We start from the raw sequence: 15,574 nt of genomic DNA on the forward strand, positions 1-15,574 counted from the left end.
ACTTAGGCACTCCACTTAGGCTCCAATTGAGATGAGAGAAGCAGAGAGATTAGAGAGCTTAGATGAGAGAAGTTGAGAGCTTAGATGAGAGATATAGAGAGCCTAGATGAGAGATGCAGAGAGCTTAAGTGAAGGCATGCCTCTCTTTTATAAAAGAGAGGCACCCACATAGGATCCCCTTTAGACATAGGATTCCCCTCTTCACATAGGATTCCCCCTCACGTATGATTCTCCCCCTCACATAGGATTCTCCCACCTAGGATTTTTTTCTCACATAGGATTTGACACACCTAAGATTCACACACATATACACGGTTTATATTTATAAAAATAAATTTTTTATATTTATAAAAAAAATAGATATTTATATTGAATGTGTATGTGCACATTAATGTGCACATATATACACACACACACTCTTTTCCCTGCTCAATGTGCACTCTCCCTCTCTCCTTCCCATATGTGCACATATACACACACACACACACTCTCTTCCCTTCTCAATGTGCACTCTCCCTCTCTCCTTCTCAACGTGTAGAGATATATATAGAGAGAGAGATTTAGAGAGGAATAAGAGATGAGATAGAGATAGATCTAGAGAGTTAAAGAGAGATATATATAGAGAGATATTTAGAGAGGAATAAGAGAGTTGGGAGATATTTACATATAAAGAAGAAATTAGAAGGAGATTGTTCTAGATAGGGTCAAAGAGCGATGCAATGAAGGTAGAAGAGAAGAAACATGAGGTAGCAAAAAAAAAGTGAGAGAAAAGCGACATTAAAAACTTGTAGAAACATTACAGGTGTCATCCGATTCAGTATCCTCGAGGTTTGGAAGCATTGCAAAAGCCCAAGCTAGGTCAAAAGCCAAGATCAAGTTTTGATGTATACAAGTTTGCAGAATATTATCGAGATCAAGTTTCTACAAGTATTTAATGTCGCTTTCTTCTCGCTTCTTTTCTTTCACCTCATGTTTCTTCTGTTTTACCTCCTTTGCTCCCTCTTCATTCTTCACACACACTCTCTCTCTTCCCTTCTCAATGTGCACTCTCCCTCTCTCCTTCCCATCTCAGTGCCTTAGATGGCACATTGATCTCTCTCTTCCCCCCTTCAATGTGCACTTGGATGTGCACATTGAGTGTGTATGTACACATTAATGTGCATATATATACACACTCTTTTTCTTTCATTTTCAATGTGCACCCCCATGTGCACATTTTCTCTCTCCCCCTTCTTAATGTGCATATTTTCTCTCTTCTTTTTCTCTCTCTGTGTCTCTCTCTCTCACTCGCTTTAATATGCTCTAATTAGATGCTAGTTAAAAATTATATTGAGAGAGAGAGAGAGAGTATATTATTAAAATATTTATTTTGCTCTTGCAGATTATGGCATCATCTTCCTCGAACCGCTTTCATAGTATAGGCGATTATATAAATGATGGGCTATCATATGCAGAAGCTCAGGCCGCATATGATGCCCAGTTCAAAGAGTCAGAATCTAGTCTCTTAGGCATAGCTAGCCCAAGTGATATCCAGGCCACTTTGCGGGCACTTGCAGAGTAAGAGCAACTTATGGCCTCGCTGTTTGGGCGATATACGCTCGAACAGCTCAGTGCTTATGGCATTTACTCTATGCCTCCATATACTTCTACATATGGGGGCATGCCACTAGTCCAGAGTGTGCCACCTACGGCACCATCTTCTACACTTCCCTCTTACTGACCCTCTCCGTTGCCATCATAGGCTCCCTCCCCATTTCCCTCGCATCGGCCCTCTCCATTACCTTCACAGCCCTCTCTGTTACCTTCACAGGCTCCCTCTCCACTTCCCTCACATCGACCTTCTCCTGCACATGGAGGCTCCTCAGAGGGTTGTCGTCGATCTTCTGGTAGCGGTAGACGCTCACGTTGCTCCAGTGGATCATGTTGCTTTGGTGGAGGAGATGTTGACTCTCCTCCTGTTTCACCACTTCCCACTCCTACAGAGGATGAGGACACAGATAGACCGACGCCCGACAGGCAGGGTCTATATTACCATACCCATCGAGGTGGAGATGTGAATCTTGGTACTACTGCTGGTAGGAGTTTACGGACTCACTTAAACAATCTGATACATTCGACATATCAGAATTGTTTTATAAAATTTCGGGATCAAGATGTGAGTCTCCTAAACTACATAGAAACTTGTACGCACATCCGGTATCCAAATCCACCGGAACACCAGTTTTCATGGGAATGGCTTGAAGAGCATGTAAAGCTCTTCCTAAAAAACAAAAAGTCTAGTATCCGACGGGCAGCAGGCAAGTAAGTGGCAGAATGCAGAGTGGGATTATGCCATAGCCAAAAAGGTGGAGAGCACAGCTGGTGGCTGAGCAGGAGCGAGATGCCAGGTCTTGACAGGTGCCTACACACTACGAGTCTGGAGGAAAGGCTGCTTGGAAAGATAAAATTGTAAGTTTTTTTAATAATTTTAAATATAAACCATCAAACCCCTAGCACTAAGTATCGTATTCTAAATATCTTTTAATTGATTTAGGCACACATTACTGGTTGGCGGCCGACACGAGAGATAGTGAAGTATCGAGAGGCTCACACAGAGTACGAAACATGGCTATGGCTCCTTGAAAATCGTAACATAACTCAAGAGGAGTTCAATAAGGCAATTGGGACTCTTCAACAGGTAAGTAATATATTTGATTTAAAGTTTAATATTTTTTAATTTAATGATCAAATAGTTACTAATATTCTATGTGTTTTTTCAGAGCCAAAAAGGTGAAGGTGGTGAATGGCATCCCACTAGCGATGATGATGAAGAAGATAATGACTAGTTTTAATTATATTTTGTAAATCCCCCTATGTATATAAGCCCGTCTTTGTTTTGGGCTTCTTTTGTAAAACTCTTCATGAATAATAAAAAAATAATTTTTGAAATTGTTATCTTTGAGGTGTTTGATTTTAATTATATTTAAAATTTATTTATTAAACAAAAAGGGATGACCATCTAGATGGGTCTTTTTAGGACCCAATCCAGATGGTCATCCCTTTTTTTTTGAAAAAACCAGTTAGTGGTAATAAGCACAGATATTATCGCGGTAATAGTCCCGACAACAAGCACGGTAATAGAGGCGTGATATACCCACGAGTATTACCGTGCCTATTGCTCCTGGACCATTGCTACGCCTATTGCCGGTAATATTGCCGAACTGGTGCCTAATGCTCAGTCCCACTACCCTGTGTATTTACGCGATTATATTCGCGGCGGTAAACAATGCCTTCTATTATAATTAGACAAGTATGTATATATGTATGTATTTCACAAATATATGGATTTTAACTCACTTCTATATTATGTTTGTTTTCTCTTTCTCTATATCTCTCATCATCTCTCTCTCTTTCACATAAACATTTAAATTTTTAATCAATTATAATATATATGTGTGTATGTGTAAATGTGTGTATATATGTATAGATCTTAAGGAGATTGTACATATTCTAATTACATACCACACAATAAAATTCTAAGGAGATATGTTCAATATTGAGAGAATTCCTATGGATTCAATGACAATGACCACATGACAAATATAAAAAAAGTAACAAAAATAGAAGCATAATTATAAGACAATCACAAACACAAATACAAATGGATATCAATTTTTGTCTAACAAGAGGTCTCTACAAGCATTAGTATACATATCTAAGCCCATGGTGGCTAGATCAATAAATAAACTCATTTATTCTTCATTTGAAGCATCTTCTATCGAGTCGTTGTCATCTTTTCCATCTCCATCTTTCCCACTATGGTGCGTATTGGAGAGAAGTTGCATTTCTTCAACCTCAATAGTATTCTCCTCTGCATCTTCATGGCGTGCTATATTAGAGTCAATAACATGCTCTACATCTGTCTCTACAAACATAGATCCGTGGTGTGACTAACATCACATGCCATAGTCTTTTTTGATGTAGGGAAGGCACATAGAAGACCTATCAATAAAAAAATTCAAAAAAAGTAGGTTAAGCAATGACCACTTGAATTCTATATATTTAATTATAAGTTCTTGCATGTCTTTACATGCTCACAACTAGTAGGGTGCACCACACCAAGATATCGGTTTTCCATGATGAAACTTGGCGGAATCCATCATATGTAGACCACTCTCATGTTTCATCACTGCACTCGCAAACCATCGACACTCTAAGAGAAAGGAGTGAAATGTTCTGAAATCTACTTTGATTATTCTTTCTATGGTTCCACAATACCTCATATCTTTGCTTGTAATATCGAAGTTGCCCATGACTCCATTATTGCTAGTGGTTTTGCTCCTATCCACCCTTCGGGTACGAAAATGATGCCCTTGAGACCACATAGAGTTGAAAGTAAGGCCCTGCAAAATCAATAGATTTTAATTGCATATACTCAAACACATATACAGAAAGATATATACACAAACAAATCCACATATGGACTATTTTTTCATTACCTTTGGCATGCACCATCTTGCATACTCCCATTCCCTAGGGCTAATTTGCTCTCCTTCTGCCTTAGCTTTGGTCATCATAGCATGTATCCATTCCACATCAATGAGAGCGACAAATTTCGCAAGCTCTTTAGGAAAAGGAGATGCTCTCCTTTCTCCATGTGCCCTCTTCCATGCATCTCTCTCTCTATGACTTGTTGCACGTGCCTCCATGAACATATTTACCCATTTTGTCATCACGGGAGCATTGAGTAGAGTGTAATTATTAACCATAGCTCAAAAATCTCTATCCATAATGAGAAAGGTCCCTTTTCCACTAGGAATGTTGGAGTGCATCTTCGGGTCCTCCTGTTTGGTCCAGAGATGAAGACAATGATGGATCAATGGTGGAGAGATATTGAGAGACATAGACAAAAGACTCTTGTACTATCCATCCTTTTGCCATACTTTCCACCTAGAGTACATAACACCACAAATGGCAATCTCATCAACTAAGTGGAGTAGTATGTGCACTTGACTAATAAGAATGGATCATGAAAAAGCATCCTTGAGAGCACAAACGGCCTCCATTGCAAGAAGGCAAGCTGCAGGGATGGATGAGATTTCTATCTCTTTAAAGCTGACAAATCTACAAGTACTAGAAGTATTTAGCCACGTGATTGAGAGAGAGAGAGAATCTAATGATGGAAGAAGAATTATTATACATTACCTCACCACCTCTTCAACCTTGAAGATTGCTCTTTTCACCTTTGCATCTCCATATCCACTTATGCCTTTTGGAATGACAAACTGTAAAACAAGAGCATACATGTGATTATTGCATTGAGGACATAAGTACATGTAAATAAAGACATAAATATAAGTGTTTAATCTGAAGCATCCTATGCCAATTATAACTTTTGAGTCCACAGAGTTGAGCAGAGCCTCCCTTCTTGCTTTTTATGAATGTACCCTTGAGGGACTACATCTAGCCGGTGGGAGTGCAGATGGAGGTAATGACTTGCCTCATTTTCTCTTGCTCTACTTTGGACATAATCCAACGTGCCTTGAGAAGGATAATCTTTCCACGAGATCCTATGCAAGGTGTAGTCGAGGTAGGGAGACACCGAAGGGCTTGCATGTCTTCCCTAGCACCAAGTGAATCCCTCTTACCCGTTACATGATCCCATATGGCTTGTTCCACATTTCTGAACATATGCATGGGATCCAAAAGATGTTGGATCTTCAGTTTTGACCAATAGGGGAGGCTAAACAAGATCGAATCTCATGACATACCTCTCAATTGTCCATTAGTAGGAGGAGGGATTCCACATGATGCTCCTCCCAATCTTGCACGTTCCATTGGAATGGCACCATCCCATTGGTAGAAGGTACATGCTTGGGATGCGATGTAGGTAAGAACCGATGGTTATTAGGATATATCACCTTGTTTAGGAGCACGGTCCTCTCTGTCACCAATGATGGGGACCACAAATTGGACATGCACTATTTGGAGGTGGATAAACCTAAAGCATAGGTACAAATAAGAAGGGTGATCACATTTTTCAATACACTTTGATATATACATAACACTCAAAGATAGGATATGAGCATACCAAAAATCTCTCCAAATCTTGAAAAGTCATGCATCCTCCACAAGAGGATGCCCTTCACCAAAAATTGTGGAGGATGCCCTTCACCAAAACATGTCGATCTCGAGAGGGCCTAGAAACATCCATCACCTCGATGCCTCTCCACAACTCCTAGAGATCCTCAATAAGAGGCTCTAGGTAAACATCGATGTTTTTAACCTTATGCTTGCCTAGGATGAGAAGAGAGAGAAAGATGTTGCCTTTTTTGGTTGTCTCCCATGGTGGAATGTTGTAGTTTTTTTGCAAGCACAACCGACCAAGTATTCCAAGTAGTGGAGCGTTCGCCGAAGAGATTCACTCCATCAGTAGAGCCAAGCCAAGCCTCAAGTATCGAGGCTTCACCCTAAACTCCGGCCATGTATCTTCAATGTGACCCCATGCCGGTGTATCGGCTGGTACTCTCATGACTCCATCCGTACTATGGTTTGATGCATGCCATTATGCGACTAATGTGTTGCTCCCTTTTTTCTTAAACATATGCTAGTAAACATATGCTGGATATGAGGGATAAGTGAAAAATGTCTCAAAATCTTGCGAGGCACTATGGTGGTTTGCGTGCCATCTTTATACCTGTTCTCACCACATTTGGGACATGTATTTGCATAGGCATGCTCATCACCCACTTAAAAGAGCACACAATCATTGACACATGCATGTATGTATGCATAGTCAATCCTCAAACTTGTCACAATACCTCAAGCACTTTGACGGCTATCGACGGATAGTTGATTATCTACTGGTAGCAACTTTCCTAGCAATCTAAAACACCAAAAAATCATTAAAAAGTAATATTAGAAAATAAGTATAATACGTAGTGTTAACGACATTAAAATATATATGCATACTTACCTAAGAATTGCATCAACACTTACACTACTCCACCCAAACATTGCCTGAAGATTCAAGATCTCGAGGAAGGCTTGCAAAATAGAGTAAGTACTTCCCTCATACATTGGTTTAAGCAAGGACTCTTCTGAAGAGTGTCTAGTCTCCTCGCACGTGCAATCATCCTCACAATCATTATTGGCATTATTAAGGAGTAAATTCTCTATCATTTCATGCAAAATGGTGTCCTCAACCCTCACATGGGGTAGAACATCGATGGATGCACCTCCATCATGAACCCCTTTTGATGTGCCGATCTTGGGGGGTTGAAACCCCTGTGACGGCCTCTTGCCATAGCCACTCCTTCCTTCTTCTCTATGCTCCACCACCAATGATGCTCCAGTGTGGAGCAATGTCAATCTCCGCCAACGTCTGTAGGTCCATCGTCTCTTCTCGTGCATGCTTCCATGAATCCTCCCATAAGCCCCAATCTTCAGACACACGCATCGAAGACGTGTGATGCCCCTTTTACACTTTGTGCAAGAGATTGGCAAGTGACCATCGGTGGCATTTTGGGCCCACCCACGGCTCCTTATCGTCCCATTCATTCTACACATATGAACAAGGGTTAGAATAATTTTTGAAATACATGTGACAAAAAATAACACTAACACCTTAGTTTTACAAAAAAATGGTCATCTCAATATTTAATTTATAATTATTACTTGATTCCTAAAAATAAGTGAAAAACTTCAAAGAATCTCATCACCCTAAGTTTATGCTTACAAAGTGTACATAGAATATTACAATTCTATGTTTTATGTACATTTTGTAAGCATGAATAATGCATGTCCACACATGCTAAAACTAGATATGCAAAGAGCAAAATCCGGGCACACAATGAGCAATGTATAGAGCGGCAATATCCGTAGTAAATATGCGATAACATCAAATTCAAAATTTTTTATATAAGAAGAGGAGCAGAAGCGGGTGACCACATTTTGTCCCTCTTCTTGAAAGTTTTGGCGAAGCAGTAACCCGCAAAGGAGGAGAACACATCTTTTTCCACTATTACCGCGCATATTGCTCTAGCTAGTCGAGTACCGTGCCTATTACCGCATAGGTACCTAATGCCCAATCCCACACTCCTGTATCCCTGGGTGTCTATATTCATGATAAATGAGGCCTTCTACTATACTATGTGCATGTGTATTTGTGTGTGTATATGTGTGTGTGCAAATGCATATGTGTGTGTGTGCATAGAAGGGAGGGAGAGCAATTACATTCCTTATTGGAGAGGAGGGATGGTGCTTGATGATGAGGGTGTGGAGAGAGAGAGAGAGAGAGAGAGGGGAGAGTGTGAAAGGAGTTACAAAAAAATACGCACATGATCCTAATGATCATCCTTTTCATCATCGCTACCAACCAGATGCCAATAGTCACCACCTTCACCTCTCTAGCTTTGCAAAAAAAAAAAAGTATATTAGTAATTATTTGATTGTTAAATAAAAAATATTAAACTTCTAGTTACGTATCTACTGAAGAATTCCAATTGCTATGTCGAACTCCTCTTGAGTTATATTATGATTTTCAAGGAGCCACAACCATGTTTCGTGCTTCATGTGGGTCTCTCGATACTTCATCATCTCTCGGGTCAGTCACCAACCGGTAATGTGTACCTAAATCAATAAAAAAGTGTTTAGGCTAGGATACTTAGAGTTTAGCATTTGATGAATATATGAATTTGTCTTTCTAAGTGGCCTTCCCTGCAAATCCATAGTGCATCGGCACCAGTCAAGATTTGGCATCCCTTTGCTGCTCATGTATCGCGGTATCGCACGACCACCGGCTGCACTCTCCACCTTTTTCGCTATAGCGTGATCCCACTCTATATCATGCACATTTTTCGGACGGTAATTTCTATCTGAGTCTTCGACCTGCTTGCTTGTAGTCTGTCGTTGCATACTGGACTTCTCATTTTTTAGAAGGATCTTTACATGCTCTTCAAGCCATTGCCGTGAAAATTGATGATCCGATGGATTTGGATACCGGATGTGCAAGCAAGTCTCGATGTAGTTCACAATGAGGCTTACATCTTAATCGTGAAATTTTATAAAATAATTCTGATACATCAAATGTATCAGATTATTTAAGTGTGTGCGAAATCTCCTACGAGTAGCAGTACTGAGATTCACCTCCACACCTCGGTGGGTATGATAATATAGACCCTACCTGTCAGGCATCAATCTATCTGTGTCCTCATCCTCTGCAAGAGTGAGAAGTGGTGAAACAAGAGGAGAGGCAATATCCCCTCCACCAAAGCAGCAATATCCACTAGAGCTGTGCAACCGTCTACCACTGCCTGAAGATCGACAGCGACCCTCTGAAGAGTTTCCACGTGCACGAGAAGGTCGATGCGAGAAAAGTGGAGAGGGAGCCTGTAAGGGCAACAGAGAGATCCGATACAAAAGAAACGAAGAGGAACCATGTATCGGCAATGGAGAGAGTGGGTAGGAGGGGACTGTAGAAGGCAGTGCCGTAGGCGACACACTCTGAACCAATGGCGTTCCCCCATATAGAGAGGTATATGGAGGTGTGGAATAAATTCTATAGCCACTGAGCTATTCGGGCATATATTGCCCAAATAGGAAGGCCGTAAGCCACTCGAACTCAAACCGTACACGAAAAGCATCCTGGATATCAATTGAACTGGCCATGCTTAGTAGCTCAATCTCGACTAGGAGAACTAGGCATATATGCGGCCTAAGCCCCCGCATATGATAACCCATCGGCTACAAAATAAATAATACTATGAAAACGATTCAAAGAAGATGAAGACATAATCTGAAATATCAATCTAATTTCTAAAACAAGACTTAACTAGTACTCCAATGTACAGATTGAAATGCACATTGAAGACGGAGAGTGAGAGGAAGAGAAGAACAAGTAGATGATGCAATGTACAATGTACACTTTGGAGAGCACATTCGAATGCACTAAACATTCTAATGTGCACTCCAAGATGCACATTGGAGTGCACATTGAGAGGGCCTAACTAGTATTTCAATGTGCACTTTGGAATGCACATTGAAGAGAGAAAAAAGAGGGGTTAAAGGAAAAAGCCTATTGGAATGCACTAAGTATTCCAATGTGCACTCCAAAGTGCACATTGAGAGGGATCAATGTGCATTTCAATGTGCACTTTGGAGTGCACATTGAAAAGAGGAAGAGAGAGGGGGGAGGAAAGAAGCACATTAGAATGCACTAAGCATTCCAAAGTGCACATTGGAGTGTACATTGAGAGGGATGAATGTGCACTTTGGAGTGCACATATAAGAGAGAAAGATAGAGGGGGGAAAGGAAACAAGCACATTGAAATGCACTAAGCATTTCAATGAGCACTCCAAAGTGCACATTGGAGTGCACATTGGAAGGGATCATTGTGCATTTCAATGTGTACTTTGGAGTGCACATTGAAGAGAGGAAGAGAGAGGGAAAGAGGGAAGCACATTGGAGGAGCCTATTTCAATATGAAGAGTTTATTTTATTTTTGTAAATTTGAAAAGTCTATCTTAACTTGTCATTAGTGAACCTATTTTTTAAATACGGAGCCTAGTGTATATGTGTGTAAACCTTCGTGTGTGAAATTCTATGTGAGGAGGGAATCCTATGTCAAAGAGAAATCCTATGTGAGAGAATCCTAAGAGGAGGAGAATCCTATGTCTAAAGGGGATCTTATGCATGGGTGTCTCTCTTCTATAAAAGAGAGGCATAATTTTACTTAAGCTCTCTATATCTCTCACCTAAGCTCTCTAATCTCTCACTAATCTTTACTAATCTCTCTATTTTTCTCATCAAAGCTTTCTAATCTACCACTAATTCTCAATCGGCATCATTGTTGCAATCATCTATTGGAGCCTAAGTGAAGTCTTTTAGAGGCATCTTCAACTCCTTTCTACTTGGTCTCACATATGGAGGTAAGTGCTCTCACACTTCTTAGTATGAGAGAAAGAGAAAGAGAAAGAGAAAGAGGGGTCAATAGCTCAATGTGCACACCCAATGTGTCCATTGGAGTGCATATTTATTTGCACATATACACTCAATGTGTCCATTGGAGTGCACATTGAGAGAGGGTTGAGAGGAGTAGAGGAAGGGGGAGAGGATTAATGTGCCCAATATGCACATTAATTGACAGAGAGAGACTGTTAAACACACTCAATGGGTACATTTGGTGTGTATGTGCACATACACACTCAATGCACACATTGGAGTGCACACTGAGAGAGAAAGGAAAGAAGAGAGAGTGGAAAAGGGGTCAAAGGCACAATGTGCACACCGGCCAATGGGCACATTGAATGTGTATGTGCACATACACACTCAATGTGCACATTGGAGTGCACATTGAGGGGTGGAGAGGAAAGGGGACAGGGATCAATGTGCCCAATGAGCACATTGATTGGGAGGGAAAGAGTGTTAAACACACTCAATGGGCACATTGGGTGTGTATGTGCACTCCAATGTGCACATGCACACCCAATATGCACATTGGAGTGCACATTGAGGTAGAGAAAGAGAGGAAGAGAGAAATTATTGTAATGCATATTACACATTGGAATGCTTGATGCATTCCAATGTGTATGCATTCCAATGTGCACATTAAGTGCACATTGGAATGCGTCATGCATTTCAATGTGTAATCTGCATCTTGGAGTGCACATTGGAATGCATCATGCATTTCAATGTGTAATCTGCATCTTGGAGTGCACATTGGAATGCATTAAGCATTCCAATGTGCACTGTAAGATGCACATTAATGAGTGTGTATGTGTGTGTGCAATGCATATGTGTGCATGCAAGATGCACATTAGGTGTATGCATGTGCACATTGGAATGCTTCAAGCATTCCAACGTGCACTATTAAGTGCACATTGGAATGTGTGATGCATTTGAATGTGCAATCCATGTGTGCACATGTGTGTGTGTGTGTGTGCATGCAATATGCACATCAAGTGTGTGTATGTGTGTGCATGCAAAATGCACATTAGGTGTGTGTATGTGTGTATATGATGCATGTGTGTGTGCATATGCATGTGTGTTTGTGTGTGCATGTGTGTTTGTGTGTGCATGCATGTGTGTATGTGTATGTGTGTGTGTGTGTGCATAAAAGGCGGATCGAGCACTTACATTGCTTCTTGGAGCTTGGAGATGATGCTTTATGATGAGAGTGTGAAGGGAGGAGAAAGCGAGAGAGAGAGAAAGAGAGAGAGACAAGGAGAGAGAGAGAGAGAGAGAGAGAGAGAGAGAAAGGAGAGGGGAGTGTGGCTATGGAGGATGATGAATCTCCTTCTTCGTAGGTTGCTGCTATGCCAAAACTTAAAAGAAGAGGGACAAAAGGTGGTCATCCACCTTTGCCCCTCTTCTTATATAAAAGAATTTAAAATTCATTTTATCGTGGGTATTATCGTGAGTATTACCGCACAAATTATCGTGGATATTATTACACATATACCCATTCTGTGCACGTGCCCATATTTTGCTCTTGACAAATCTACTTTTGGTATGGCATACATGATTCTTGCTTACAAAGTGTACATAAGACATAATTCTAATATTCTATGTACACTAGGAGATTCTTTGAAGATCTCTATATATTTTTAGAAATCAAATATTAATTATAAACTAAATATTGAGATGACTATTTTCTTTGTAAAATCAAGGTATCAATGTTTTTTTCATCACATTTATTTCAAAAATTATTTTGACCCTTGTTCATGCATGCAAAATGAATGGGACGATGAGGCACCGTGGGCGGGCCTAGAATGCAACGTCCAAAACGCAACTGATGGTTGGGCAATCGCTTGCCTTGCCCCTGCACGAGGTGCAAAAGAGGCATCGCACATTTTTGGCACGTGTATGTGGCACATGTTGAAGACTGGGGCTTATGGGAGGATCCACGAGACACTAGTATAGTAGAAGGCCTCATTTACCACGAATATAGATGCCCAGGTACATAGGAATTTGGGACTGGGCATGAGGCGCTTATGCAATAATAGGTGCGGTACTCGATTGAGAAGAATATGCACGGTAATAGTCATGGGCATAACGCGCCTGTATTATCACATATATACCCGCATCTATTACTACGATTATACCCGCTACTATTACCATCTACATGGCTTTTTTTTTAAGAAATGGATGATCATCTGGATTGGGTCCTAGAAGGATCCATCCAAATGGTCATCCCTCTTTTAATTTATTAATAATATTACATTTTAAGTTTAATAAAAGCACATTATAGACACCAATTTCAATTTCATTATTCATGAAGAGGTTTACAAAAGAATCCCAAAAATAAAGGTGGGCTTATATGCATAGGGAGAGTTACAAATAAGCACATGATGCTAATCATTATCCTCCTCATCATCGCTACCAACCGTCACCACCTTCACCTCTTTGGCTCTGCAAAAACAAATAGCATATTAGTAATTATTTGATCATTAAATAAAATTTATTAAACTTCTAATCAAATTTGTTATTTAATAATTGAAGAGTTCTAATTGTCCAGTCGAACTCCTCTTGAGTTTATATGTTATGATTTTCGAGGAGCCACATTCATATTTTGTACTCCGTGTGGGACTCCCGATACTTCATTATCTCTCAGGTCAGCCACCAACTGGTAATGTGTGCCTAAATCAATAAATAAATATTTAGGATAGGATACTTAGAGTTTAGCATGTGATGAATATTCAAACAACTTATGAATTTGTCTTTCCAAGCAACCTTTTCTCTAGACCCATAGTACATCGGTGCCTATCAAGACCTGGTGTCCCTTTGTTGCTCATGTGTCGCATGACCACTAGCTACACTCTTCGCCTTCTTCGCTATGGTGTGATCTTACTCTACATCATTGACATTTCCCGGGTAGTAGTTTCTATCTGAGTCTCCGACCTGCTTGCCTGTCGTCGCCACTCACACTTGAGTTCTTATCTTTTAGGAAGAGCTTTACATGCTCTTCAAGCCATTGCCATGAAAACTGATGATCTGATGGATTTGGATTTGGATTTGGATTTGGATACTGGATGTGCAAGCAAGTTTCGATGTAATTCATGAGGCTTATATCTTGATTGCAAAATTTTATAAAACAATTTTGATACGTCAAATGTATCAGATTGTTTAAGTGTGTGCGAAATCTCTTGCTTGTAGCAACAGTACCGAGATCCACCTCCCCACCTCAGAGTGTATAATAATATCGACCCTGCCCGTCCGACGGCGTTGGTCTATCTATGTCCTCATCCTTTGCAACAGGAGTGGAAAGTGGTGAAACATGAGGAGAGTCAACATCCCCTCCACCAAAGTAGCAATATCAACTCGAGCTGCATGACCATCTGCTACCACTGCCTGAAGATCGATGAAAGACGACCCTCTAAAGAGTCTCCACATGCATGAGAAGGTCGATGCGAGGAAAGTGGAGAGGGAGCCTGTGAGGGCAACAGAGAGGGCCGATGCACAGGAAACGGGGAGGGACCGGTGATAACAACGAAGAGAGTCATTATGAGGGGACTGTAAAAGGCGGTGCCATAGGTGACACACTCTGAACCAGTGGCGTATATGGAGATGTGAAATAAATTCCATAGACACTGGGCTATTCGGGCCTATATCGCTCAAACAGCGAGGCCGCCGTAAGCTGTTCAAACTTTGCCCGTGAATGTAGAGCAGCAACCTAGATATCAAATGGTCTAGCCATGCCTAAGTAGCTTGAGCCTCCGCATATGATAGCCCATCGGCTATAAAATCACTAATACTACGAAAATGATTCGAAGAAGATGAAGGCATAATATAACATTTTTTAAAAAAGAATATTTTAATAATCTTCTTATGTTCTCTCTTTCTCTGTCTCTGTCTCTGTCTCTCTCTTTCTCTTTCAAGCTAATTTCTAAAACAAGAGCCTAACTACTACTCCAATATGCACATTGAAATGCACATTGAAGAGGGAGAGTGAGAAGAAGAGAAAGAACAAGCAGATGATGCAATGTACAATTTGCATTTTGGAGTGCACATTGGAATGCACTAAGCATTCCAATGTGCACTCCAAGATGCACATTGGAGTGCACATTGAGAGAGCCTAACTAGCATTTCAATGTGCACTTTGGAGTGCACATTGAAGAGGGGAAGATAGAGGGATAACAAAAAAAGCACATTGGAATTCACTAGGCATTCCAATGCGCATTCCAAAGTGTACAATGGAGTGCACATTGAGAGGAATCAATGTGCATGTGAATGTGCACTTTGGAGTGTCCATTGAAGAGAGGAAGAGAAGGGGGGAAGAAATAAGCATATTGGAATGTACTAAGCATTCCAATGTGCACTCCAAAGTGCACATTGGGGTGCACATTGAGAGGATCAATGTGCATTTCAATGTCCACTTTGGAGTGCAAATTGAAAAGATAAAGAGAGAGGAGGGGAGAAAAGAAGGACATTAGAATGCACTAAGCATTCCAATGTACACATTGAAAAGAGAAAGAGAGAGGGAGAGAGGAAAGAAGCACATTGGAATGCACTAAGCATTCCAATGTGCACTCCAAAGTGCACATTGAGAGGGATCAATGTGCACTTTGGACTGCACATTGAAGAGATGAGAGGGAC

At 40.7% G+C, this 15,574-nt stretch overlaps 2 pseudogenes; both read right to left on the minus strand.

Annotated features, from left to right (window-relative positions):
- Positions 1-3,731: 3,731 nt before the first annotated feature.
- LOC147886806 (uncharacterized) lies at positions 3,732-4,769 on the minus strand (annotated as a pseudogene).
- Positions 4,770-5,289: 520 nt separating this feature from the next.
- LOC147886807 (uncharacterized) lies at positions 5,290-7,392 on the minus strand (annotated as a pseudogene).
- Positions 7,393-15,574: the final 8,182 nt, after the last annotated feature.

This window comes from Dipteris shenzhenensis, chromosome 24 (assembly GCF_047967505.1).
Source record: "Dipteris shenzhenensis isolate YYH24624 ecotype China chromosome 24, Dip_SZ_1.0, whole genome shotgun sequence".
In the NCBI taxonomy this organism is placed as follows: domain Eukaryota; kingdom Viridiplantae; phylum Streptophyta; class Polypodiopsida; order Gleicheniales; family Dipteridaceae; genus Dipteris; species Dipteris shenzhenensis.